Raw genomic sequence first — 27,624 nt, forward strand, 5'->3', positions numbered from 1 at the left:
GGAGGGGGCAGGGCCCGCGCTGCCGCCCGCTCGGCGCGGCGGGGCCGGCCTGCGGCTGCCTCCCAGCGGGCGGCGGCGGCTCGGAGGCGCTGCTCACGGGTCCCGCCGCCGCCGCCTCGGCCGGCAGGCGGTGTGTGGCGGCCGCCGCCGTGGGAAGCGAGGCGACGGGGGGGGGGGCGAGGCGAGCGGGCTGCCTCGGGCCTCCGCCGTCCTTCCCGGGCGTTGCTGTGCCCCGCCGCGGAGCGGGGCGCCGCGGAGCGGGGAGCGTGGGGCGGCCTCGGCGCCCGGCGAGCCTCGGGCTCCGGCGCTGTGCGGTGCGGACCTGCCGCTCGTGGCCGTGGGAGCCCCGCCGCTCCGCTCACGGCATCGGGACGCGTTCCGGGGCCGCTGTCACGCCCCAGCCCGGGTCAGGCGTTTCCTACTTCTGAATAAGCACCGAGCTTCGTGAAAGGCAGCGGATGCGCTCGGGGGGACAGGCCACAGCCCGGGGGGCTGGCAGGGGGGCTGCCTCTCTCCTCCGCTGCGGCCTTTAGCACCTGATTTTTGCAGATTTAATCCGAACAGGTTTGAAAATTTGCATGGCTGTTGTCTGATTCTGACCGGTATTTTGGGGAAGTACTGACAGATAGATGCATTGACTGCCATTGACAACTCGGCAAACGCTGAAAACATCTGTGCGTGTCCTTTTTTAAGGACTGTCACTGAGACGTACCCCTGCCACTGGAAGTCAGGATGTGTGCGTTAGCATCACCGCTTCCCTTTCTATGGAAATCCCCCCCCAAGCTGTTAAAACTGTAATAACACACAAAAATTTGGCCAGTAAAGTTCACTATACTTTTGCAGGAGCCAAGAAGCTTAAACTGTCGCTAAGTTTGCCCATGTTTGGAGCTTATTCCAGTATCTTATTACAGTATCTACTTGTAGGGTTTGATTCTTCCTAACTTCTCCCTCCGTTTTTACTACTGGACAAAAAGCTGGGAGTGTTTGATTCCGTGTTTGAAAGGCAGTACAGGACTCCTTCAGCTACGGGGTATGGAGGTCATGAGCTACTGTGGTGGGAGTTGCTCACAGCAGAGAAACCACCTCTTGTACATGGTGCACTACTGTGCATTTAAGATATTTTAATGCAGGGGAGTGAGAAAGAGGTCGAAGAGAAAAGCAGCTGAGCAGTGGGGGCAGTACAGGGAATAACCCAGGGAAGGACATAAAGGTAGGGGCTAGCGTGTAAATGGGAAGGGACTGACAACCAGGGAAAGCTAGGAATAAGAGATGAAGCTGGTTAGGGGGTAGAGTGACAGTGGAAGGGTGCAACGCAACACTCAGTGTCAGGCAATATAGAGGAAAGATCCCAATGGGTCTCCTACAGAATCTAGAGTAAAACCCAGGATCTTTGAAACCTGACATGACTGCCGTTCAGCAAAAGGCTGTGAACACAAAGATCTTACCATTTCACATTTGCTCTATTCCCCCTCTAGTGGCAGATCCCCACAGAAAATACAATGCTTCTTGGTGCATTTGTTGTTTTGTTAGTGGAGTCCAGATACCCCTGTGAATCCAAAAAATCCACCTTTGCTGTGATTTACATAAGATGTCATTTTCAAATTTCCTTTTCTTAAGAGGGAAATTATATTTAAATCTAGCAAGCTAACACTAAGATTACAAAAAATATCCTCAGGATTTGGAGTAGTATGATTATAGTTGACTCTGAAGCTTTTGTTCATCTTGTGCATGATCAAATAGATATTATTTTCCCTCTGTTTTTCATGAAATATTTACCTGTTTCATTGAACAGGGTAATGGGGTGCCTAGAGGGAAAAAACAGCATTCTGAACAAACCAGCCTGCTGCAGACCTTCTGTTACGCTTGTTAAAAAAGTCAGAAACTGATGAATGAGACTAGTAGCACAGAGAGACAGTAGTGGTCAGGTGGCTAAGAGAACAAATGTTGCCACAATCACACCCTGTTCTCCTCTCTGTTAGAGGGTTTCTGGGTGATACTATGTCACATGAACTGAAATACCAACAGAAAGGTGGTAAGGGTCCTTTGCTTCCTGGATTCTGTCTCAAGACATGCGTAATCTAAATCACAGAAATATGCCAAAGCTGCATTTGCAGCTGAGGTCAATGAAAGCAATGACATTAGACCCTTCCTAAAAGGATCTTTTACACATAAAACCGTAATGTATGTAATCTATGATTTCTTAGAACATCACTGAACTGTAAAGAAATGAACTGTTCTGCTGTTGGTTCGTTGTTTCAGTGGTGTATGTGGAGCAATATGAGAGGTCACAAGTTATGATTACAGTAAAACTGTATTTTGAATCATAATAGTTTCAGGGAGAGCAGTCTGAATAAACCAGGGGTCAAGTGGAGACTATATCTGGTCTTTTATTTTAAAACTGTGTCATAATGTACATTTGAGGGGGCAAATGCAGGTTACTTTAAAACTGTCATAATGTGTGTGTGGACCAATTCAGGTTTTCTAGGCAACATTGTGACATGTTCTTTTCCTATTCTTGTGGTCAGAGATTTTTTTTCAGGTGACACTTAAGTTTAGATACCGTTACTTGTTTAGATACATGCTCTGTTCTGTTGTAGTAGATACACTGTAGTATTCTAATGTTTAATAGCTGATAGATAGGATAAGGGACTCAGGTAATGTGGTCTAAGACAAACTTTTAATCCAGCATCAATAACTCTGGTATGGGTGGTATCAAAGACAAGAACTACAACATTTCCAGTTCTGGTTTGTTTGGGTTTATGGTGGTTTTCTGGTTTGGGGTTTGGTTGGGGGTTTTTTTTCATACATAATGTGAAATGGATATCAGTATGATGCAGTATTAAAACCTGTGCAGAGTTCTGATTCTCCTAGAGATGTAGTGCTTGTCCCCAAAAAATCATCTCAATTAGAATTCAGGTTTCTTTGTTAGATGCCTGAAATACACAGAGCAGGTAAGAAGTGTTAGCCTCAGAAGTAAGGCTCAAAACCTGGAGCTGTTCAAAGAACTCTCCTGTGCAGTCAACAGAAAACACTAAGGACAGTCATTTGTGTGAAACCCTGCCCTTTCCCAGGATTTAGGCATGTTGATAAGTGACTGGAAATGTATATTTTCATCTACTTGGGTTATGTAATTTTGAATTTGTCTTTTGAATATGGATGTTCATAGTTTATTTTTCAAAGATTGACTATTCCCACTTTTGTAGCGTGGAAAGTAGAAAATGGTGACACCACTTTTATAAACTAACCATGTTTACATAAAGCTGTACATACTTACTTCTGTCTGTAAGAAGCCATAAATAAATACATATCATACATATTTTTATATATGTGTGTAGTTCACATGTTATGTCAATATTATGTACATTTCAGTACTGGCAAGAATACGATGTTTGAACCTTGGTCTCCTTTTTCTCATGCCAGTAACCTGTGTGCTAGGCTACAATATAGAAGGTGGATATAGCAATATTTCCAACATAATTTGGTTTTTTCTTTTCCAGTTATGTGTACCCATTCAGGATTAAATGGGAACCTGAGCACTGAGGTTGGAAAAAACATCTGCAGAAGTATGGGACCAGAACTGTAGTCATATGAAGAAGTTTCATCTTAAATACAGATAAGTCTTAAGTCATGGGCAGCTGCTGAACGGACTTTTTGTAGTTCTCGGTTTTGGATTTGGGCACCTAGAGTTTGTCTAATCCCTTTCTTAGGTCTCAAATTCTTTTTCTGGATCTAACCTCTACTAGAAAGCAGAGGAAACTAGTTTTTCAATAGTTATTTTCTTACTGACCAGGCTGATGGTATCTAAATTACGTTTTCCACTGCAGAGTATGGAAACCTTATCTCTGGCTGCTAGAGAAACTGTGCAGTCAAGTAAACTCCATATGTGAAGGGATCTACCACGCAAAAAAAGGCAGAAAATTTAGGAATATTACACAGGTAAAACCTTTACAACATTCTTAACTGCATGCTAACTCATAAGAATGGATAAAGATGTAATTCTTGTTGTTAATAATACTGTAAAAAAAAATCTGCAAAAGCTTTTACGGTCAAAAGTTTGTTTCCACACCAAGTCAATGAATATTAAATCAGAGGTTAAGAGATGTTATGTCTATTTTGAATTATACATAACTTCTGTAACTAATATATATATACACATCTAGTTCTTAGAGACAAATTATTTTTTTTAGGGTACTGTAAGCATATCATCATGATATAAAACCATTGTTGGATTGGATAATTGACCAATAGTTTTTTTGAAACTGTTATTTGAAACTTGTTTGAAGTTATTTGAAAACTGTAACTAGCCTCAGAAATTTTGTAGGAACAAAAGAATTTGGCAAACTTTGCATTTTGATCTTCAATAAACTGATTTTTCTTATTTGCTTATTGAATCAAATGCTTATACATTAATGTCCATCATTTGTAGCAACAGTTGAAATGTAAGAAGAGGAGACAGCTTCTTAAATCCATAGCATACTGTGTTTTATGGGCATTTGTATTTCTGAGTATGGTACAGAAGGGCTAAATAATTTTTAGTTAGCCTATGATAATTCTTATTGGAAATGGAAGTCAGTGTTGTTACACATTCAAAACCAGTTGTGGTTGTCCTAAAATTTTTATTTCTTCTGAAGTTCCCTTGTATACTAAGCTTTTTGTGAGTGCTTTTCAATAATACAAAAACAACTGAGGTAATAGCATATGCATATATGCATGATACTATAATGAGGAAAACCTGCAAGGTATAATAATTATGGACAGTACATTTTGATGTACAGATACAAGTGCATAACTGAGAAGAATTCACTTTTATCAAAATTTGTCCTCAAGACATGAGACCCTTCCTGCCTTCCTTTGCTTTTTTCCACTAATGTTTTGGGATTTAGATTTGGTACAGACATAAGGACAATTCTCAGTTTCATTTTCTTAAGCAGCTTACCTTGTCTGAACATACATTCCTTTTTCCTTTCCCACTTCAGTACCTCTTCAGGCTGTGGATACAGTAAACTGCATTTGACAAAGATGGAATCCTAAAACCACTTCTTTCCCAGACACATGAGAAGTGGTGGCTGGGAAACAGTAGGTGACAAAGCTACACAGATACTGACCAAGAACACATTGCTCAGAACATGCTTATACTGCCCATAAGGTCACTGGAAGGCAAGGGCAAAAATGAAGGTACTATGGGAGTGAAAGTTAGCTAAAGTATTGTGTGAGGGAAGAAAGGGAGTAAATTGGAAACACTGTAAAGAAGAAAAGCAGGAAAAGCAGGAAAAACAGAGGGAATATGAAGGAGGAGAGGACTATTGTGATCAGAGATGTTTAATATTTTAGATACAGCTATAGAAAAACTATCTACAGAAAACTAAAAAAAAAAAAATCCATTAGCTGTTCATGGAGGAGCTCAGTCGAGTTAGAATTATTGTGAGCTTCCTTCTCCCTTTTCTGTTATTTTTCCCCTCTCTTTCCTGTTCACTCTCCTTCCTCTTTCCCCTCCCCCTCTCCTTCCCCTTTTTAAACCAACAAGGCTTCACATTCCTGCCAGGCTATTTTTATTTGATATTTCCTCAATGTCAGTTAAATCACTTCTATTTAAATGCAAGTGAAAAATCAACCAGGAAACAGTTTAGCAGTGCCTCATTGCCTACTATTAGTATCATGTAGCAGTACTTGCCAGTCTTTGCATTTATTGAAGGTGTAAGGCTCCAGACTGCAAAAATCAATCAACTCTCCAAGCAGTCAGGTCATTCTTCTCTAAAATATTAGTAACTATTGAAGGAAAATAAGACATTGCTTTCATCTCCATTGAATTTCTTTGCTAGTTTGGGGTATATAACTTTTAAATATTGTGCTCAATAGTTTGATTGAATCAAGGACCAGGATCATGTAATTTTTAAATAAATCATTAGTGTGTATCTATATAGAGAGATACATTTAAACACTGATGGCTTTAGAATTAGACCTAGTATAGATATTGAAACACTGTATAACAGAATGGAGCATCAGGCAGTTCACAAAGCCTCTTGTATTTTCTGAAGTTAATTGCTGCAGAAATTTGATTTTTATAAGGTACTTGTGTATCTCTGGGTTTTTTGCTCCCTTACATACAGAATTTGCCTCCAGCTGCTTTTAGAGGGCATGTTTTTAAATACATGTTTACAGTTTCTGTCTTTATTTAATAACATCTTATTTAGAGAGGGAAAAATGGTGTGGTACTTCCTTGTTAAAATCAGAACGCTGAAACTGTATCTATGCAGAAAGTTAATGTAGAGGCTGCCAATCAATTCCTTCCATTACCCTGATAGTCTAAGTAACTCAATCATATTAATCTGTTATAGATTGCATTTAACTGCAAAAGCATAGAACAAAACAAATGCTAAATGCATGTCAATTAAGGTTCATAACTCTCTTTCAAATCTGTGGAAGACTTTTTATTTGTTTACAAAGAACAGTGCTGCCCATTCTTACAGGTCAAATTAGAAGTAGATGATCCCTCTCACCAAGTGCTGTCTGACAGCCTTTTCCAGGCTTTTTCATGAACCGTATGTCTCAACCTGTATAAAGGATATTTGTCTTAAGCACTGAGTTTTTCCTAATGGATGGCCAGTTTTCCCACTGACTTTAACAGAGCCCTTTTCTACTGGAGACCCTCAAACTGAACAGTCTTGCCTTAATTCTAGATAGGCTGAGTCAAACCAGCTGGGTTCTAGCAGACAGCTTCGCAACAAGTGTTAATTTAATTATCATGGCATGACAAAAATCTAAAAGTTACCTTCAGAGAGATAAAAGCAAGCTCTGACAAGCCACATGTTGTTAAGTATGGCTAAATATGTATAAACCCACAGGAAAGATTACTGAAGTTATTACAGAATAATAATATCCATTTTGTAACAAGGAATACTCAAATAAAAAATTAAAAACAAATTAAAAATATATTGGACAAACCTTTTCGTGATGAACCTAGTCATTACACAATGTATCAATGTATTTTTGCAAAATAAAAGAATGCCTTCTTTATTTGCTGAATGTTACTGGATATCTGGTTTTTATTTGTGTACTTAGTCATGTCTTTAATTATATGGACATTCTTTAAAAAAACAGAATAAAGACAAGAAAAAATGAACAATGTATCTGCTATACATGTATTTTATTCTCAAAAGCTGTTTCTTTCAGTGTCCAATACAAAGCAAAGATGGAGCACAGAGAGAAGTCTTTATTGTAAACAACACAGCACCGGATATAAGAATAAAGCATAAACTGAACTACGGAAATAAAATCTGAATGTTGTAGAAGAGAAGTTTGGGGGACCTTTTCCAGTGTCATTCAGTTCTCAAGAAAAACAGTGATCAACCAGAGCTATTATGTAATACTAGAATTACATCTCCAAAAGAGGTATAGTCAGTTTTCTGCATCTCCAAGTATCATAAATGTACTAAATACTCTCTCTAGAAAGCATAACAGGAATGCAGTATTTAATGAAACATAAGGAATATAGTAGTATCCTCATTCTCAGCATTATCCACAACTGGGAAAACATTCTGGGAAATGCATATGCTTAAGTGCAAACATAGTTTAAAGGGAATAAAGCAACAACTAAAGGGTGGAGATAAAGTTCTGCATTAGCAACATCAAAGTAAAGAGCAGTGTCTCAGATATGTTTTAAGATGTCACATGGAAATATCAATTTAGATTTTTAATTAACTAACATTTAATGAATATAAAAAAGCAAAGAGCAACAAAAATGTTCATCAGAGCAGCAAAGGTTTTACTTGGTAAAAAGGCCCATTACAAATGTAAAATTAGTACCATCTACTTCAGAAAGTCTGTTTTATCATTTTAAGTTTGGTAACAGAAATAAATGTAAATCAAGCTTAGCTTATGTTTTGCTGATGTATTCATTTAAAAGACAATCTTGACCATCTGACTTAGCCTCTAAAGTACAAAAAATTAGTAAAATATCAGTCATCTATATTCATGTAAAGATTAAATGTATTGAAGACATATTTCATTCTTTTTGAACTTTTACCTGGGGCAAAAAAGCTAATTGTTATGGAACCTCACTAATGCTTTCATGTATGTTTTGAATCCACAGGTATTAAACCATGTGCTGTAAGAAAGCAGCTGAGCACATCCACAGCTCTCTCCCACATTATACAGTAACAGCCTAAATAGTGAGGATGGTCCAGAAGTATATTTGGTAGTGAATATTTTGCTATGCTTTGGAGTGATGCCTTGGAATGTATGTGAGCATATGGGAATGTGTTAGTTCATGGCCCACCTTGATAGAAAATAACTGCTCATTTCTACAGAAGTTCTAGATCTTTATTTGAAGAGATAATTCACTGTAACTTCAAATGCAGACAGCCCTAGGAATATGTCAAATGTTTCTAACATTTGGTATACAAACTAATAAAATCACAGCATATATTTACAGCTTTACTTTTCTTGGAATAATATTCACAATATGGAACAAAATTTGCATATGTCTATTGTTGCTTACTGCCTATTGAAAATAAAGCTTCAAAACTGCAGGAAGAAACTATGTGTTTTTTCAGATGAGATTCTGGCTCTTATTTTTTCCTTTGATCCCTTTTCAGTTCGTCTGAAAAGTACATCATGAAAAGAACAATACTAATGAACTTCACCTTTTGAGAAGTATCTTTTTCTCTTGGTTGATACAGTTGACTATGGGCAAGAAGGTTGTGAAAAATTGTCCTTAATGTGTGAGGTTCTGTAGAAAGCAACCAAAAAAACCCGTGTAGGCACCCTGACTCTAAAAAGCCAATATGTTATTAAAAGAAGACAAACAAAAATGTACAAAAAGTAACAAATGTTACAGGAGTACAGATTTCGCTAGTTACATTCCTTCACATTAAACTAATCCTTTTTGCCTTCCTAAGTTTCCCTAAAGCCTCCTAAAATAGCTACCTTTGATGCTGCTAACACACATATCTCACAAATGTGCTAAAGATTAATTGTAACTGAACCAAGCCAATAATATGACACTAACCAAAGGGATGGACAGCATGTCTCCAGCTGCCCCAGCACCCCCTACAGAAGGGGAGTACTTTCCACAGTCCCTGGCTGCTGCTATAGGCTGTTTGGGGTTGAAGGAGGTCATGTCAGCCATACCATTGCTTAGCTGGTTGAGATATAAACAGAAGCTTTTGCAGTAAATGTGTGTGCATTTGTGTGTACACTACAAAGCAATGGACACTTAAGGAACAATAATGTAGAAAAAAAATGAACCTTTAACAAGATGGCATATCGCTATATGTTGGAAAACAGAAAGAATGGCCATTAACTTGTCAAGCACCTTGCAACTTCCTCCCACAAGTCTATTTTTGTGTTCAATTTGCCACATATCAAACTCCATCAGTAAGGAGGTAGACATACTAAGGGCTACTGGGCAGCAGTACCCCTGTGCAAGAGCTCTGTAGGATGTTGAAGTATTAACTGTAAAAAAACAACCCACCACCAGCACCAAACAAAACAAACAAATAAACCACCAGAAAAAAAGGTCTTTTTTATATGCTGTAACATATTGTAACAAGCTTATATGACCCTTGCAGTACATGACCTACATTGTCAGGAGGTGCAGCACTTGGTTGCATTATTCCACTACTTCATGTCACAATTTAGAAAGAAAAACAAAGAAAGATTTTAGCACTATTTATACAGTTCTGGTGAGGATGGCCCCACAGTTCCTGTGGGAGATGCATGAAGGAAGAATTTTGTAGCACGGTGTCCTACAGTTACAGCATTTGAGAGTTTTAGTTTGAAAGTGAAGAGGGAAAGGTAGGAGGAAAGAGAGAGGCTGTTTCTGTTGGCAGCAGAACAAATAAGCCTTAGTTTCTTACCATTTTCCTCCTTCTTTCATTTGCTGTAATTTAATAAAGGGCAAGCACCATTTTCCACAGTGGGGGCATTTATTACCCTGTCTTTCCCTTAGGAAGTCTTATGTATTTAAATAGCGATTAAAGTAACTGTGAACCTTCGCCATCAGAATGTCATTAATCAGACGTCTGTCTTTGACCTCACTGTCCATTTTTATTAATTCTGTAAGACCATAATATCTTTTTTATCATTGTTTTTCTGCAACATCTGATTCATGCTTGCTAGTGCTTTTAAAAGTTACAGAAGAGAGAGGACATATGAGCCTTCTTACTATAAAATCTTATTTTTCCTCATTAAATAAGAAATAGTGGAGAGATTTTTGAGAAAATATTGTTCTCTGTCATATAAAGATTTAATAATAACTGTAGTGCCTTCCGCCACCACAGTATAGAAGATTGGAAACAAATCCTAATAGAAATATATGCTACCAAGTACTCAAGTACTGCAACTATCCTCAACTCCAGTGGTCCTCAGTTATCAAATGGCATTAAACAGGAATCGCTAAGTAGTTACGATAACATCCTGACATTGTATCTTGGCTTTTCTGTTGATAATGTTGCATTTCTTCCGCCAATGGTTAATTAACAACTTAGCTCTTTCATCTCTTTCTTTCTACTGTGAGGAAAAATGTGTGAATGATGGGGAGGAAATTATCTCCCAATCTCCTCTCTGCTGGAGGCAACAGGGAGAGGATTGACTTCTATAGCTTTTTCTTCACAGCATGCTAACTGCATCACAAGATTCACATGCTTGTCAGCCTGACCATGTGTGCTTCATGACCACATTGCCAATGTCAGCAAGAGGCAAGACTCAATTGGCACTCGCTGTGGTGATGACAAGTAATACAGGTGTCTGATCTGTGTACAGAAATTCACACACTATCATTTTACTCTTATATTTGTAGAGACGGATTTAATTTGGTTGCTCATGCTCATCATCATAGAAGGAATCTGTTCAAGTCCACAAATGTCACTTCATCAAAGTCACATGCTGCAGGTATGGATCTTTTCCTTTGTAATTATTAGGACCAAGGTCTGCTTTTCAGAAGGGAAATCAGTTTTATAGAGTTTGTGTTTCACGACTTTGTTCATTTTCTTGCTAGAAGACAACAGCAGAAACCACGCACCTTGCTTAAGGGACAGAGAAAATGGAGATGCAAAAGCTTGTCCTTTATAATAGTGTAACAACTAAAAAGGAGCGTATGAGCATGCATATATAGATCAGGTACAAGATCTATACAAAAACAGAGACCTCAACAATAGGTGGGACCACTTAAGGATATAAATTTAAGATGAACAAGCACTGGCTTAGAACTTTTCCATGAAGAAAAATAAAATTAAGACATTTTTATGAGGAGCTTGCTTAGTCCTTTAATGACAGTATGCTCATACAAGAGTATGTCTTGTATGGTAATGGTCTTGAAGACCCTGCTCAGTGTATACTGACAAAGGAGACTGCAGATTAGACAGGTGCAAGAAAATTCTATCTGGTGCGGTGGTTCTACTAGTTTATGCCTGCTGTGCTTTCAGGAAACCTAAAAAACCCATGGTGCCCCTCAGATGAAGCTTTGTTTTGATGTGTGTCAACCAGATAAGAAATAATTTAACTATATGGTAATAGTGAGAGAATGCATATTCAACAACACTTACAACATTTACAATCTTGAATGAGAACACTTTAGAAAGGATTCCTGGTTTGGGATAGAATTGCAGATAACCATTATGAGAATATTTACATTTATGCATTTAAACTGCACAGCAAAAACACAGGCTGAATTATGAAGTTCCATGGAGTACTTTTGTGCTTCCAGTTACACTAAAATGATGTATATTATGAACTGTGGCAATGGCTTTGTATTTGATGTGCAACTTATCGATGTCTTGCAAGCTAAAAACTCCCATCTATTTGCCATTGTTTAAATTCTTTGATGCCCAGGAAGTGCACACGTAACTTGATGAAAGCACATGATAATTTAATTTTCTGAATCATAGTGACAATACAAATAATCAGCATTTTTTTTTCTTCTTGGCATGTTTTATTAGATACAAATAACACAGCAAGACCATTCAGTTATTAATGTGAAAATTATGTATTACATAGAATTAGAGGCAATCTTGGAATTTAACTTTGGTTTAAAATCAAGTTCTTTATTAGGATTTAAAGTACGTTTAAACTGTTACTTCAGCTACATAAACACTAAACTAGAAGGTAAATATTTGAAAACTGCTTTATAGTTAGAAAATCAAGTGATATTAGTTTCTGGTTTTAGAAACCATAAACAATCTGCCACTATCATTTACTTAATCGTATAGCACTAGTCTTCCACAGGGTGAGTTGTGGCATTTACTGAATCTTCTTCAAATTTAGGATAAAGTGACTGGTGGATCTAGAATGATAATGAATTAGTGGTTTTGAAGTTCTTACCACCTAGCAGGAAGAACCTTTCTTGTTAATTTCATCATGAAAGAGTTGTTAGGGATATGCCTAAAAAAAGTTTCTTAGATGAGAAAATAAAGCTTTATTCCAGAACCAATTTCATAGTTAAGCTGAGGCAGCAAATCTCTGGCTAGATAATATATTTGCAGAACTATTCTCTTTCCCTGTTTTTTAAGACATCCTGCTTTATTTTTATGTCTTTTATTTCTACCAGTGCTAATGCTAACCAATACATTAATTGATATTTAAGGGTTAGCCTTTCCACCTTCACCTAATTTCAAAAGAGTGGTAATTAAAGTCTACTGAATCACAGCTCAGACAGGGTGGGAAGTCAGGCCTTTAACTTACCTAAGTTGTCACTAATTCTAACAGAGTCAGTCTTGCTGTTTACCTCATTCCTGAATTTACACCACCTGTCTTGTGCCACAGCATTAAAGGTCACCATGGTGCATGGTCAGTGCAATCAGGCAACCAATGAAGCTGATACTTAAGGAAACAAAAAATAACTTGTTTTGAGCCAGCTGGGTTCCTGAATCCAACTGTCTCTGCAGAAATACTTCTGCTGGCATAAGCAAGAGAACATAAGTTTATATTGGCTTAAGCTGAATATTAAATGCCACCTTTAATTGTAAAGCAGTTTAACTGGCAAATAAAGATAAATTTACTTCCAGTTCTAACCCAGGGATGCAGTGATCTGAATTTGAGTCTATCTGGATAGCATGTAACAGTCAAACATGCAAGACTGAAATTCATTACTGGGTTCTGGATTTGTGTGGTTACTCCTGACTAATGAAAAGCTATCAATAATTCTATTCTGTTGTATCCTGCCTCTGCAGAGCTAAGATACATTCTAGACAGCTTAAGCCTTTTGGGACAACTTTTGCAGAGTCAAAGAAGAAAACAATGTGAATTTTGAATTCAAACTGTCATAATGGATTAACAGAGCATTATATATTTCTGGAGTTGGATTATTTCTTTGAAAGAAATACAATATATTGTAAAGCATCCAGAATAAGTTACAGAAAGTTGAATATCATTGAATTGTTCTGATCACACAGGATTTCTGCACTTATGGAGTTTAGAAATCATCTGCCTAACTATTCAAAAAGTATAGAACTTAGTGAAGCTTAGTGAAACTAGATAATCTATCTAAAAACAGCTTGAGTTCTGGAATGGAATTAATTCATCGAAACATACTTGAAAAGCTACAGAATTCTGGTAGAAAAATAGAAACAGATTATTTCTTTTCTCACCTAGCAGTTGAGAGGGCAGTTCCTAACCTTGACCCTAGACCAAGTGTCTGAAAAGACATGTACAATATTTTTCTGAAAGTATCCAACTTGCAATAAAAAGAGGAAAATCTGACAAATCTTAAGAAAACTTTTTATAGAGTTTTAGAGCAGAAAACTGCTTTTAGAGTGATCTGTCAGTAAAAGTAAATTTCTGAAGTTTTATTACTGCTACCTGTTCTCAGGGACTAGATAAATCTTTAACAGAATTGGGGGCACGGAGAAGTTACCTTTAATTTGCTGAATGAAATAAGTTATTAAACTCTTTCTATTAAAAAAATAGCTGAACAATAATAACAAGTCAAGTCAGAGCCTTAAGTAGCATCTACAAGTCTATGCAGAGCCTTATGCTGCCTTACTTAGGCTCCTTTTAGTATGCAATTCAATAAACACCCATCAAAATATTAGTCTTCCTCCAAAGGAGGAAAAAAAAAAAAGAAAACCTTTGAGCCAGATTTGGCTACAGATGGCATAGAGCTGTGACCGGAGCAATTTTCAATTGTTTGATTACTCCTGGTTTCAGCTGGGGTGCAGTTAAGTTCCTTCTCGGCAGCGGGTGCAGCTGTGCTGTGGCTGTGCTGTGCGAGCAATGCTGACAGCACACGGGTGGGTTTGGCTGTGCCCGGGTGGTGTCTATCCTCAGTCAGGGACTTCTCAGTGTCTCAGGCCCGGCCAGCGAGAGGGCTGGGGGGGCACGGGGAGCTGGGAGGGGACACAGCCGGGACAGCTGGCCTGGGCTGCCTGAAGGGATATTCCATACCATGGGACGTCACGCTGAGTATATAAACTGGGGGAAGAAGGAGGAAGGGGGGGACATGTGGCACTATGGCATTTGTCTTCCCAAGTAACCGTTACGCGTGATGGAGCCCTGTTCCCTGGGGATGGCTGAGCACCTGCCTGCCCATGGGAAGCGGTGAATTAATTCCCCATTCTGCTTTTCTTGTGTGTGTGGCTTTTGCTTTACTTACTAAATTGTTCTTATCTAAGCCCTCGAGTTTTACATTTCTTTCCAATTCTCCTCCCCAGCCCTCTGGGTGAGGGGGAGTGAACAAGTGACTGCCTGGGGCTTGGTTGCCGGCCGGGGTTAAACCATGACAACTGCCAAGTTCTGCAAAATGCCTGTTCAATCCTTGTAAATGAATAGAAGTTCATAGATTCCATAATCTTCTCTTCTTGGTTTCTTTTTTATAATGGAAGGCTTTGATGTGATTCAAAACCTAGACAAGTTAAGCAGAGGTCCTGTCACTCTTGGACTATTTTCTAACTAAAACACTACTTTACATTTAACATCAGTTCAGGAATAGATTTGTTTTTAGCCTTGTGAAATAACATTACTATTCAGTTACAGAAAGAATTTCACATGTATCTAGAAATGTATAAATATATATTTGTAAATGTTAGCAAAGGTAAGATACAGTCAGTGAAAGAATGTATACTGCAATAGCTATGTGGCAATTGGAAAGCTGTGCATTCAAATACAGTTTATCATTACAACTACTTTTTTTTAATGTTGATAATGGCAAGTGTGGCAGAAGTAAGATACTTTAGGGAATATCAACAAGTTGAAAAATAAATTCTTAAATAGATAAGAACATTATCAGTAGCTTTTAAAGAATAATTATTTTTTTATTGTTTTGTGGGCTTTTTCTGCATTACAGTCAGCCTGGACCTGTCTTTGCTCAGTAAGACTAAATGTCACAGGTATGTTACATTCCTCAGTGAATTATTTTAAATGTCATCATGTAATCACAGAACGGTTGGGGCTGGAAGGGACCTCTGGAGACCATCTAGCCCAAGCCCCTGCTAAAAGAGGTTCACCCAGAGCAGGATGCAAAGGACCATGTCCAGGCAGATTTACAATGTCTCCAGAGATGGAGATTCCACAACCTCTCTGGGCAGCCTGTTCCAGGGCTCTGGCACCCTCAAGATAAAGTTTTTCCTCACATTCAGAAGGAACTTCTTGTGTTGCAGTTTGTGCCCGTTGCCCCTTGTCCTGTTGCTGGGCACCACTGAAAAGAGCCTGGCCCCGTCCCCCTGACGCCCACCCTTAAGGTGTTTGTGTGCATTGGTAAGATCCCCTCTCAGTCTGCTCTGCTCCAGGCCAAACAGCCCCAGCTCCCTCAGCCTCTCCTCATCAGGGAGATGCTCCAGTCCCCTCATCACCTTCGTAGCCCTCCGCTGGGCCCTCTCCAGTAGTTCCCTGTCTCTCCTGAACTGGGGAGCCCAGCACTGGGCACAGCACTCCAGATGTGCCCCACCAGGGCAGAGCAGAGGGGGAGGATCACCTCCCTCGGCCTGCTGGCCACGCTTCTCCTGATGCCCCCCAGGATCCCACCGGCCTTCGTGGCCACCAGGGCACACTGCTGGCCCACGGGCACCTTGCTGCCCACCAGCACTCCCAGGTCCTTCTCCGCAGAGCTGCCTTCCAGCAGGTCACCCCAGCCTGTGCTGGTGCCTGGGGCTGTCCCTCCCCAGGGGCAGGACCCTGCACTTGCCTTTGTTGAGCTCCATGAGGTCCCTCTGCCCCAGCTCTCCTGGCCAGGTCTCCCTGAATGGCAGTGCAGCCTCTGGTGCATCAGCCGCTCCTCCCGGTTCTGCACCATCAGCAACGTGCTGAGGGGACACCCTGCCCCTTCACCCAGGTCACTGGTGAACAAGCTGAACAGGACTGGGCCCAGCACTGACCCCTGGGGAACACCGTGAGCCACAGGCCTCCAGCCAGGCTCTGCAGCGCTGATCACAACCCTCTGAGCTCTGCCACCAGCCAGTTCTCAGTCCACCCCCCATCCACTCACCTGACCCACACTGCCTGAGCTCACCTGTGAGGGAGTCACGGGAGACAGTGTCAAAAGCCTTGCTGAGGTCACGGTAAACAATATATACTTCTCTCCCCTCATCTAGGGGACAGCCAGTCATTCCATCACTCAAGGCTGTTAGGTTGGTCAGCCATGATTTTCTTTTGGTGAATCCATGTTGACTGCTCCTAATAACCTTCTTTTCCTCCACTGGCCTGTGGTTTCCTGGGTGCTCCTTCTTGCCCTTTGTGAAGACTGGAGTGACATTGGCTTTCTTCTAGTCCTCAGACACCTCTCCTGTCCTGCGGGACCTTTCAAATATGAGGGAGAGCGGCTCAGCAATAACACCTGCCAGCTCCCTCGGCACTTGGGGGTGCATCCCACCAAGGCCCCTGGATTTGTGGGTATCAGGTTTGCTTAAGTGACCTCTAACATGATCCTCAACCAAGGGAAAATCTTCCTTTCTCCAGACTTCCTTTCTTGCCTCCAGGGCCTGGGAAACCAGAGGGCTGGCCTGGGCAATGAAGGCTGAAGGAAAGAAGGCACTCAGTAACTCCACCTTCTGTGTGTCCTTCCTCACCAGGGCACCCACCCCATTCAGCAGCAGGCCCACATTTTCCCCAGTCATCCTTTTCCTACTGATGTACTTGAAGAAGCCCTTCTTGTCCTTGACATCCCTCACCAGATTTAATTCTGAATAGACCTTAGCCTTCCTCGTTGCCTCCCTACATGTTCTGACAACATCCTTGTATTCCTCCTAAGTGGCCTGTCCCTATTTCCACAATTCATAAACTCCTTTCTTCTGGTTTGTTTTTTTTTTTTTTGCCAGAAGCAAATTGCTCATCCATGCAGGCCTCCTGCCCACCTTGCTTGATTTCATACTCATAGGGATGCACAAATCTTGAGCCTGGAGGAAGAGATACTTGAATATTAGCCAGTTTTCTTGGACCACCGTACTTTCTAGACCCCTGACCCAAGCAGGTCCTGGAAGAGACCAAAGTTAGCTCTCCTGAAGTCCACAGCTGCAGTCCTACTTATTGCCCTGCTTCCTTCACGCAGGATCCTGAACTCCACCCTCTCATGGTCACTGCAGCCAAGGCTGCCCCCAGCCTTCACATCCCCAACCAGTCCTTCTGTGTTTGTGAGTACAAGGTCCAGGAGCACACCTTGCCTTCTTGGTTTCTCCACCATCTGCACCACAAAGTTATCATCAATGCCCTGCTGGAACCTCCTGGGCTGTGTGTTCCCAGCTCTGCTGTCTTCCCAGCAGGTATCAGGGTGGCTGAAGTCCCCCATGAGAACCAGGGCCTGCGACTGTGAGGCTGCCTGCAACTGTCTGTAGAAGGGCTCATCAAGCTCCTCTCCCTGATCAGGTGGCCTGCAGCAAACACCCACAACGGTGTCCCCCGTGCTGGCCTGCCCCTTAATGCTTTACCCATAAGCTCTCGACTCGCTCTGCATCCACCCCCAGGCAGAGCTCGATACATTCCAGCTGCTCCCTCACATGAGGAGCAATTCCACCACCTCGCCCCGCTGGCCTGTCTTTCCTAAAAGGTACATAGCCACCCATGGCAGAGTTCCAGTCGTGCGAGCTGTCCCAGCGTGTCCCTGTAATTGCAACGAGATCATGGCCCTGCGACCACACACAGATCTCTGGTTCTTCCAGTTTATTCCCCAGGCTGTGTGCGCTGGGGTACAGGCAGTGCAGAGAGGTAATCCAGCACGCGGCTTTCCCAGGAGGGATGCAAGAAGATCCAGCATAGCCATGCCCACGCTTGAGGTGTCTGGCCTTCTGGTACTAATTTTAGGAGCTGGGGAACATATATCTTACAGCTTGCTTATGATTAAAATAAAACAAACAAAAGCAAACTATTTACCCATGACAGCTGGCACACTTGCTCAAGGTCTCAGCAGAATTAAAGGTTACGGAATCCAAATGATATTTCCCACTCTTACCATTGCACTGGTCATTACTGCAGTGATTTATCAATGACACTTTAATTCTTTTAGCACAATCTGTCTGTATGCATACAGTTCTTTAAATAATTCTCATGCATTTACCAGTTAATATAAAACTGGTCCTCAAACATAAGATAAGAGCTTTGTTAGTATATTTACGTTTATGCAATGCCTAAGCAGACAAAGAACGATATCTCAGTTTAAACATTTCTCCCTCAGCGAGGCAACAATACAGCTATTCCTGCAGAAGAAGCTTTGCTGGTCCAATGTTTTAATCCTGCTTCACAGGGCAAAGTGTAGTTGAAAGCCTGGCTGTCAATTCCCAGCACAGCTTTGTGGGAACAATGCCGGCTCCACCTCGCTTTTATGCTGTTATATTCTTCAGCAAAAATATTCTGTTTCCTTAAAACATTGTTATGCACATATCCTATTGGCAATACTGTGGGTTTTTTCTTCGTATGGGAGGTGGGGAAGCCCAGAGGTACAGCAGGACAGAGTCTACGCCAACTAAAGAGAAATTGAATGCACCAGATTTACCAAGATAAGCCTGAATATTCCTATTGAGATATGCTTTTTTAGGTATTCATCACTGACATGTTAAATTGGAGCGCTGGTACCTTTCTATTAGTAATAATGGACAATGGTCTGATCTGAACTGAGCGATGTCCTTAAAATGGAGCCCACGGGAGAGAATGTTAAAGCTGTAAATGCAAATGATGTTGAGAGCAAGAGTTAAACGCTTGGAAACATCTCTGGATACAGTAAAAAAGGAATTGGAATAGATGTGATGCAGAAGTGGCTGCTTCATGAATATAGACAGCTTATTTTCTCCAAAATCCTTTCTCCACCTTCTACTCAAAATGATAGCTGTATGTACTTTCTTGTTTGAACTTGGACATTTATTTTCATTATAACATGGTACTTGATAGCAGTCAAAAATGAGACATGTTTTGCAGACATGTTTGCTAAGTAGTTAAGGTTACACTGTAAAACTGAGTAGGAAGGACTGATCTTTAGTACTTAAAGAGATCTTGCATCTTGCAGCGCAAAAGACTTAAGTGTCAAGAGTGCTCTATTGATCAAACTATCAGCAGGCTTACAGCACAGCAGCCACTTGACAATAGAGAAAAAAATTACTTCTGTCCAGGTAATGTAAAACCCTTCAGCGGGTTTTCATTCTTCCTAGAAGTATACCTATAGTCTTGCTCTGGCAGAAGATAATAAGAACTGCTATGAATAAACTTACTGTCATTCGCAATTATGCTCTGTGCGGACTATTAAACAGCAGACAGCATGCTGGCAGAAGCCAGTCTCCTACATCCTGATAACCTGACTAAACTGTGTAAGAATTAAAGGCTGGCCATTAAACCTAAATGACTGACAGGTATCCATGCTAGTTCCACCACGTGTTAATCAGTGTGCCATTTTGCACCAGGACATAAATGCAGCAGCTCGTTTGCTGGGGCTCTCTTTGGAGTCCCAGTTGCCCAGCTGTGACTGCTGCACAGATCCGCTTTCAGCTTTTCTCGTGTGTTCCCCACAGTCTGTCCCAGGACCTGCCTTGCAGTACTACACTAGTACGGTTACTGGCAGTTGAACTGGGTGCTGGGCATGCTCCTGCCTTGCCTTGGCTTTGGCTTTTACTTCTTGGCCTTGGTCTTTTGTGATTACAGTCCTTACTTCTAGTCCTTGTATTTGTCCTGGTCAGAGCAATTGCTGTGACAGTCCATGCTTGCTTATGATCTTTTAACATCTACTGCATACGCTGATAATCTTGCATATTAATACTCCCACTTTTTAAGTAATATTTTCTAGATAATTCTAGTTCAAGTAAAAAATGAAAGTATTTTCTTTGTTCTGAGACATGTAGCTGTCAAATTTTCCAAAGCAGTTATTCCTTTTCATATTGCATAATTTCATGTTCTGTGAAACCATCATTTTAAATCTTACCTTGTCCATGTAGCAAAATATTGGCATACCTCAGATTGTTTGACACCCACAAGGAAACTGAACACCTTACCATCAGCCTTGGAGCTAGAATGTCCTCTGGGCCTCACAAGTGTTATAAAATGCAACCATGCTGCAACGGCAGGACTATCCTAAGCATAAGGCATTTTTAGCCTTCCTTCATCTTCCAAAGATACAGGCCACAACCTATGCTGGGTCAGGTGATAGTTAAATGTTACTCTGAAAATGATGGTTGTCTTTCCTGATGCTGTCATTCTGCAAACAGAAAAGTACCTCTCACCCTCTCAATATATATGAGATAATTTCACTGATCAATACAGCATTCATGTTACTAGCAGCAAGACATGTTAAGAAAGATAAATGGCAGTAAAAAGAATGGAAACAGACAGATTTCTTGGAATTTTGCCCAAGTACTCTGGCATATTTTGTGGAGCTATGCTATACATTATACCAAGCCTAAAATATAGAGAAAGAACAACGCACAGGATACTGCATCACATGCTCTTCTATGAGACACAAGGAGGCCCTAGCCCAAAGCTATATATATTTTGCTATAGTCTTTTTCTACCAGGGCTACATGAATCTGGGAAAGGCAGCCAGCTTTGATTACACTCTATTAGAAGAACTGTTCTGGCTTCATTCTGTCTGCTGGTAAAACCTCCTAGACAGTAGACAAGCATTTCTTAGGCTGAAGTGCATGATCCAAGCAGCCCTGGAAAACGAACCTCTCTGGGAAAAAGAACGTAATTCTTCAATATTCTTGCCATTTTTCACCAGCATTAAAAATCTGTTGACAGAAGGGAAAAGATGAGACTATTAGAATATTGATACATTTCCTCCATATTTTCATGTGCTTTGCAACTTTCATTCTGGTAGTATGACAGCTAAATCATGCTATCTGATGAACCCAAACAGGTTGTGAGTTTATCTTAATAAAAATACTTCTGTTAAAAGCAAACCTATTTATCTAATTACTCAAGGCCTAAAGAAGTTTCCAAGGAGGAATGCATTAACATAACTATCTTTCTAAAAAGTTGCTGTTTTGAATCAGCAAAAGTGTCATTTGAGGAAATTGATATAGTAAGAAAGTATGTACTCGTATTTAAGGTTTGGAGAGGCTGTAGAAACACAGGACTGTATCACATTTGTGTTCAAAGACTAAGCAGAATCCAGTATGCCTGTACCTCCACTGCAGCAGAATAATTCGCTATTGATACTAGACTTCGGTGCCTCTGAATTCTGAAAACAAAGCTGTGCTTCAAAAAGTCAGCAGAAATGGCAATGTCTTGCAATTCAAGCTTTTGGATGTTATCCAACGCATTCACTTTACAACATGATAAATATTATCTTAGCGTACTGCATTGACCTGTGTTACTTTTGTATTTTTCGTAGCTCGTGCTTAATGAATTGCCTTTATCTTGCCCATCTGTTTTCTTTTTTTGTTCAGTTATCAAGTGCCATTTACCATGAGCGCAGATAATAAAGTAAGGCCCATTCAGTACTCTCTAAACAAGCTGGACTTCCACAGAGATGTGAAAGAGAGGTGTAACCTTTCATCAGATTTCATAGGTCTGAACTAAATAATACATGTGTTTGAGTAGCTGTTAGGCTCAACATAGAAAACTGCTACTCGCCTCCTGTTTTGATCATGTCCACTGAATAATGAAAAGAAAACAAGAAAGGATTTAGCTATGGTTTTCTTTAAAATACATTCTTGCTAACAATACTTTTAGTATGGCTTATGCTGAATGTATTTTCTTCACACTGAATTTATTATGGGTAACATAAATTAGTACTTATTATATGAATGTAAACAGTGCTATGATTTTTTTCTTGTTTTTATGAATGGTACTATCATTTTGTCTAATACCTCATGCATTTATGGAATAAAGCACTCGTTTTTTGAAAAAAATGACATCACATATTAAATCTAAACACTCATGATTTAGAAATAATCTAGAACATCAGACTGGATACTAAAAGTATAAATTTCTTTAATTTTACTACAGTAAGCCTCTTGTGTATACCATTACTGGCAATGCTGGCTGTGGTAATTTGGTCATCTTGAGTCACTCAGACCATTCCAAGGGTTCTTTTCCACAGCAGTCCTAAGAGGACATGATCAGCAACTTGCTCATGCAGATCCCCTACAGAAATTAGCATAACAAAAGATAAAAGAAAATGTTTTGATTTTTTTTTCCCCTCTTAGAAGTCAGTTCTGTCAAATTATCTTCATCACCACATGTTTTTTCCAGGGTCTGGTTCAAAATCCAAACAAGAGCATGGGAATTTTTCAGAGGAAATTTTTTCAGACCTGTATTCCATTTGTTGCCTAATTCTCTTCTCTCTTTATCTGTGCCCTATTTTAGCACTAAAGAAGCTACAAGTTATATAGGCCAAGACAGACGTCTATCATGTATCTAATAAGAGTTTCAGTTCTGTTAGGCCTATTCTTTCCTAATAGGAAAAACAAGTACTGTTTAAAGCTAGTGGAAGAATGATGGAACAGCGCTTATTGAACAGTAAGAGATACATACAATTAGGATAGATCCGATTAGGTGTGCATGAATGGTGATGCTTGACACTTTCTTTTCACTATCAGGGGATTAATCTAGTTTCTGTGGGGTATAGCAAAAGCAATAGTTGTTATACCTATAGTTGTCATAAATGTTTTAAGGCTATGAAGTGTAGAGAAGACAACAAAATACACTTAAACCTTTATTAAACCCTAACCTTACCAAAACATCAATATATCCTAGAAGTTATTAAAAATTGATTAGGCTTACGATCTGAATCTCTCATATATAAGGCTTCCTATTCAGTGGAGGAAAAAACAGTGTGCAGGAAGGAAGGTGCCTTGGAGAGGCAGAATGCCTATTTCTCCCTCTTCCCTGGAGGCTTGGTGCCTCTCCATCCAGAACCTGTGCTCAGATTTAACCTTCATTTTATTTATGCTTTGTGCTTACTTTCCCCCCATTTATATGCAGATCTCGTTCTAAAACTGTGAATTTCAGATTATTTTAAAATAGCCTTAGTTAATCCACTCTGTATTTTCACAAATGCAATAGCAATCTAAAGTATGCTGACATAATGTATTAAGTCTGAGGCTTTTGTATTACTAGCCTTCAGTTTATTCATAGAGCTGGTTTATATCTCTTGATATCATCCCATATCAGATTTGGTTTATCTTGCCTTTTCCCCTGGACATGTCCAGTACTTTTAGGAATATTTCCAAGAAGGTGAATGCCATAGTCTACGGTAATAAACTTTTTTTTTTTTTCTGGCATTGATTTGGCATATTTCTAGTAATCTTTCTAAATAATTCACTGGCATAGTTCAGCAACTTCCAGGGAACATTTCCTTTCAATATTCCTGATGAGACCATACTATTTTTGCATTTTTGATCTACACTGTCTTCTGTCCCCCACATTCCGTCATTTCACACCAGGCAGGCTGTGCTTCAGCAGCTTGGTATTTACAGTCCACTGCAAAGCAGTCATTTTCTCAAAGACAGATATGTCAACAGCTGTGGACTATGGAAGCACATGGGAAGATAAGTCCTTTGTGTTCCTGAGAAGCTGGGCCAGGATCAAGGCTATTCAGGTCTGTCTAATTCCCCATTTACTGGGCAGTTTCCAGATGAGTGGGACTGGTAGAGTTTCAGGGCATGCATAGACATACTAAAGAAAATCAAGAGGGCCTACGTCAACGTCCAGGGTCAGGACTGCACACCCATTTCAGCTCAGTGTCAATATCTGCATTGAGCCGTGCCAAACTAAATCCTTAGACAAAGGTACTGCGGAGTCTCCCAAATGATGAGAAAGATCTGGAAATCAAAGGACTGCACCTTAGGAGTCTCTTCTACTCCAAGGTACTATCTTCCACTGAGATCACATCAGCAATGGATGGAGGAACTGTTGCTGCCCATCATTGTTAGTACCCCCAGACCCAGAGGTGAATTCCAGTGCAGGGGCTCCTCTGATCAATGAGAACTGGGTCTTCAGAAATGAGAGTCTGAGAGCTCCTCTGCTCCTTGCCTCCCACAGCAACTGCAGGAGGCAGAAGCACCAGCTGCTGAGAGTTACCTTCTTAGCTGCCGGCTAGACCACACTGCAGGGTCCTGCCACCGCATCTCACCTAGTGCAGTCAAAGAAAACAGAACCACACATACTTGTCTGCCAAACAAGAATGACTCTGGCAAGCATTTTTATATGGCGATGTATGTGCGCACATACTAAATCTTCAGTCCTCCTCTGCTCTGCACCCTCCCAGTAGACAACATGGTAGCAGTCTTGGAAAGTGATACTGGATAGCACAAGATCCTTCACTCACATGTATTTCTGAAAACAACACAGAGCTGATAGGTTAAAAAATAAAAGGATTGATCTGATTTATATGGCACATGGACATGTATTCAGTGCAGTAGTTTTCTCTTCACTGTGGCCCCCTTTCACTGCTCAAGCCATTTTTCTTAGCCCAGGCTCAAGGGTACTATATACAAAACCAGCAGCTTTCTCCTCAGCCCAAAGCTGCTTATCACATCCCCAACATCTTCCCCATCTTCCAGACAACCCTATCCATGCCTGATGGCCCAGCATGCCAGTAAGGGAGCGTCCATGCCTGACCCAGTACTGTAGAACAATGTGGTCACCATGTAGCTCCTTAGCCATGACAGGGCCTGGATGCATGAGAAGTAGACACACACATCCCAGGAAGGACTTCTTCCAGTATCTACATTTAAGGCTTTCCTTGGATCCTAGTCTTCTAGTAGAACATGTTCATGGCAGCTAACATGGCACCCCACAACTCAGGTGAGGTGTGTTGGTATATTTTTGCAGTCTCACAGGTAGGGCAACAACAGGAACAGCATACAGTGACTGGAGCAACCCAGCCACAGCTGGGTTAATGTACCCCACCATATCTCTTACTCCTGGATCTACATGGGCAGCAGCATGGCAGGTTGCTGCCTACCCACTGTGAATCTGCATGATGCTGAGCAACGGCCATGTGCTGTGTGATAGCTTCAGGCAAGCTGGATGATGCAAAGGGCAGCTAATAAGCTAGCATACTCAGGTTTTTCTAAAAAACATATTCTGCTTTGCAGCCGTCCTTTAGCAGCACCAGCCAGATGATTGAGTCACTACAATACAAAACAGGCTCAGCAATGAGCACTGGGAGCCTCTCATGGCTCCACTCATTCTCTTCCTAGCCCCCTTGCCCACGCCTCTCTGCCTCTCTTCCTACAGTCTTGGCAGCAGCCTGTACGCAAGAGGCACATGTCGATCAGAAAGCATGGCCCAGAATAGCTCCTCTGCTGGGAAATACTGAGATTTTTTTGGACCATCCCATCCTTACACTGACCTTACTAGAGTCAGTGCTGCTGCGTGCTTCTGAGGGATGCGATACAACTGGGCTTCTGCTATCAAGCACGGTGAGTGTAAGAAGACCAGCCTGAGTGTCCATCCAAAGCTGGTCATTCTTTGCTATTGAAGTTTTATCATTTGTAATTCAATATTTAGATTATTTTTATGCCATTTTCATTTATTTTCTGCTTTAAATTAGCATATTTTTTAACATTTGTCTATGAAAGAAAATAAAATAAAAAGGTCAAATATTTATTTAAATTTTATGGTAACATAATTTTTAAGGAAGTATAAAAATGAAAATGAGTAACCTCAATATGACCATCCGCTGAAATTGAACTTTTTATTTCACCAGCCAATTAAGTTGTTGTTTTTCAGATTAGAGATGGATGTTTGTTAATTGTTTTTGCTTACTGTTATTTTGCCCTTATTCTGTGGGAAAGTGGCACCAAACTCTCAATGTGAATTCTTCCAACTTTATACTAAACCTTACATTATCCTTGGAAAAGTATGTAATTTTCTTATTTTAAAAGTGATTTGAATTTCAAAATTGATCTCTGATCTGCCACCTTTTTTTAGTGTTCTAATAAATCTGTAAAGGTGCTTTCTCAACATTGTTCTCCCCTTTTCCTTGAAAATATAAAGCTGCCAATTCATTAAGGTCCAATAGTTACATCTCAATGCTTTCTGCACTGAACCCACGTGCAGATCCATTCTATACACGTTCACCTGTTTGTCTTATTTTTGTAGGCAATTCATCAGGCCTGTTCCCACATATCCAAAACCTGTGATGGGCCACCATGTAACCAGCCTGGATTGTTTAGCCAAGTTGTGCATTGAAGCAAAATCTTAAGTTATGAAAGAAGACTTCACCTGGATTTATATGACTCGGAACACCTGCCACAACAAATCTGTGTTCTCATCTCCTATGTTTATCGAATAATCATCAACGTGCATGGCAAAGCTAACCAAACCAAAATGTTTCCTGAACATGGCAGATGAAAGAGCCTGCAAAAATTCACCCCGTTGCCTCTCCCTTACTTCTTCTTTCCCTTTACGTCTGTCACTACTGCAAATTCCTCCATCTCCACCAGCCACACAGATAGTGCCAGGCTGCTCCTCAGGGCCGGGGGATGCTCCCCTCGGGGCCAGCAGGGAGCAAGGCAGGCCACCAGGGCAGCCAGCAGCAGCCTCAGCCCAGAGCACCAGGCACCTCCATGGGTGCAGAAATTCCCACAGTTTCAGCAGAACTGGTTGGGTTATAAATGTTACTCTCTGCTCTGAGGATAAAAAGCAATTTTCATGAATTTTCTGCATGAAGCAGCAGAGTTAAAAGCTTTGTGTGCTCCTGTCCTACAGAGTTATAGCCAATTCCCTTAGTTAGAGCAGGTGTGCTGGGTCAGTTATTTCAGGATCGGGTCACAGAATGCACTAGTGCTATACACGTTCACCAAAAGCTGCTTGCCTCCAGTTTGCTGTCCAGCATCAGAAACAACAAATAAAATGTGGCAGGTACATTTTTATCTATCTTTATCACTAAATTTTGGAGCAGCCAAATACACAAATTAAACCTCTGTGAGAATCTGAGTGTGCATTAGCTATAGTATACTTCAGTTAGGAAATGGGACTTGCTTGGACTTCATATAATGTGTCTTTAAACCTTTTTTAGGCTTATGTTGTCAATACTATTCATGTTTTACAGCAGAGAGGGAGCAATAGCTGGAAGTAAACTCTTTCTATCTTGGCCAAACAAACGGCAACTGCCGTGGAATGGCATGAAGTACATTGGAGAAGCCTGACCACACAAACACAGAGTAAACACAAAGATAACAAAGGAAAACATCTTGGATTTTTTTTTTTTTCTTTTAGAAAAGATTAATTTGGGTTTTCTCCTATATTTCTCCAAAGAATAACTTGTTT

The 27,624-nt window shown here is 40.6% G+C and overlaps 2 long non-coding RNA genes across 5 annotated transcripts; one reads left to right on the plus strand and one right to left on the minus strand.

Moving 5' to 3' along the window:
* The first annotated feature begins 24 nt into the window (after positions 1-24).
* LOC130142988 (uncharacterized) lies at positions 25-27,624 on the plus strand. 4 transcript variants are annotated; one of them, XR_008819602.1, is made up of 5 exons: positions 25-3,936; positions 7,171-7,389; positions 8,090-8,194; positions 10,799-10,890; positions 26,455-27,624. It is a non-coding gene; the product is annotated as an uncharacterized LOC130142988 (long non-coding RNA). The 4 variants fall into 4 exon arrangements; XR_008819603.1 differs by lacking the exon at positions 26,455-27,624 and having other exon boundaries at positions 10,799-10,919; XR_008819601.1 differs by lacking the exons at positions 10,799-10,890; positions 26,455-27,624 and having other exon boundaries at positions 7,158-7,389; positions 8,090-8,539.
* On the minus strand, positions 10,779-22,149 carry LOC130142989 (uncharacterized). Its single transcript, XR_008819604.1, has 2 exons — positions 18,292-22,149; positions 10,779-11,020 (listed from the first exon to the last, which is right to left on the minus strand). It is a non-coding gene; the product is annotated as an uncharacterized LOC130142989 (long non-coding RNA).

Source organism: Falco biarmicus, chromosome Z, assembly GCF_023638135.1.
Source record: "Falco biarmicus isolate bFalBia1 chromosome Z, bFalBia1.pri, whole genome shotgun sequence".
Classification (NCBI taxonomy): Eukaryota; Metazoa; Chordata; class Aves; order Falconiformes; family Falconidae; genus Falco; species Falco biarmicus.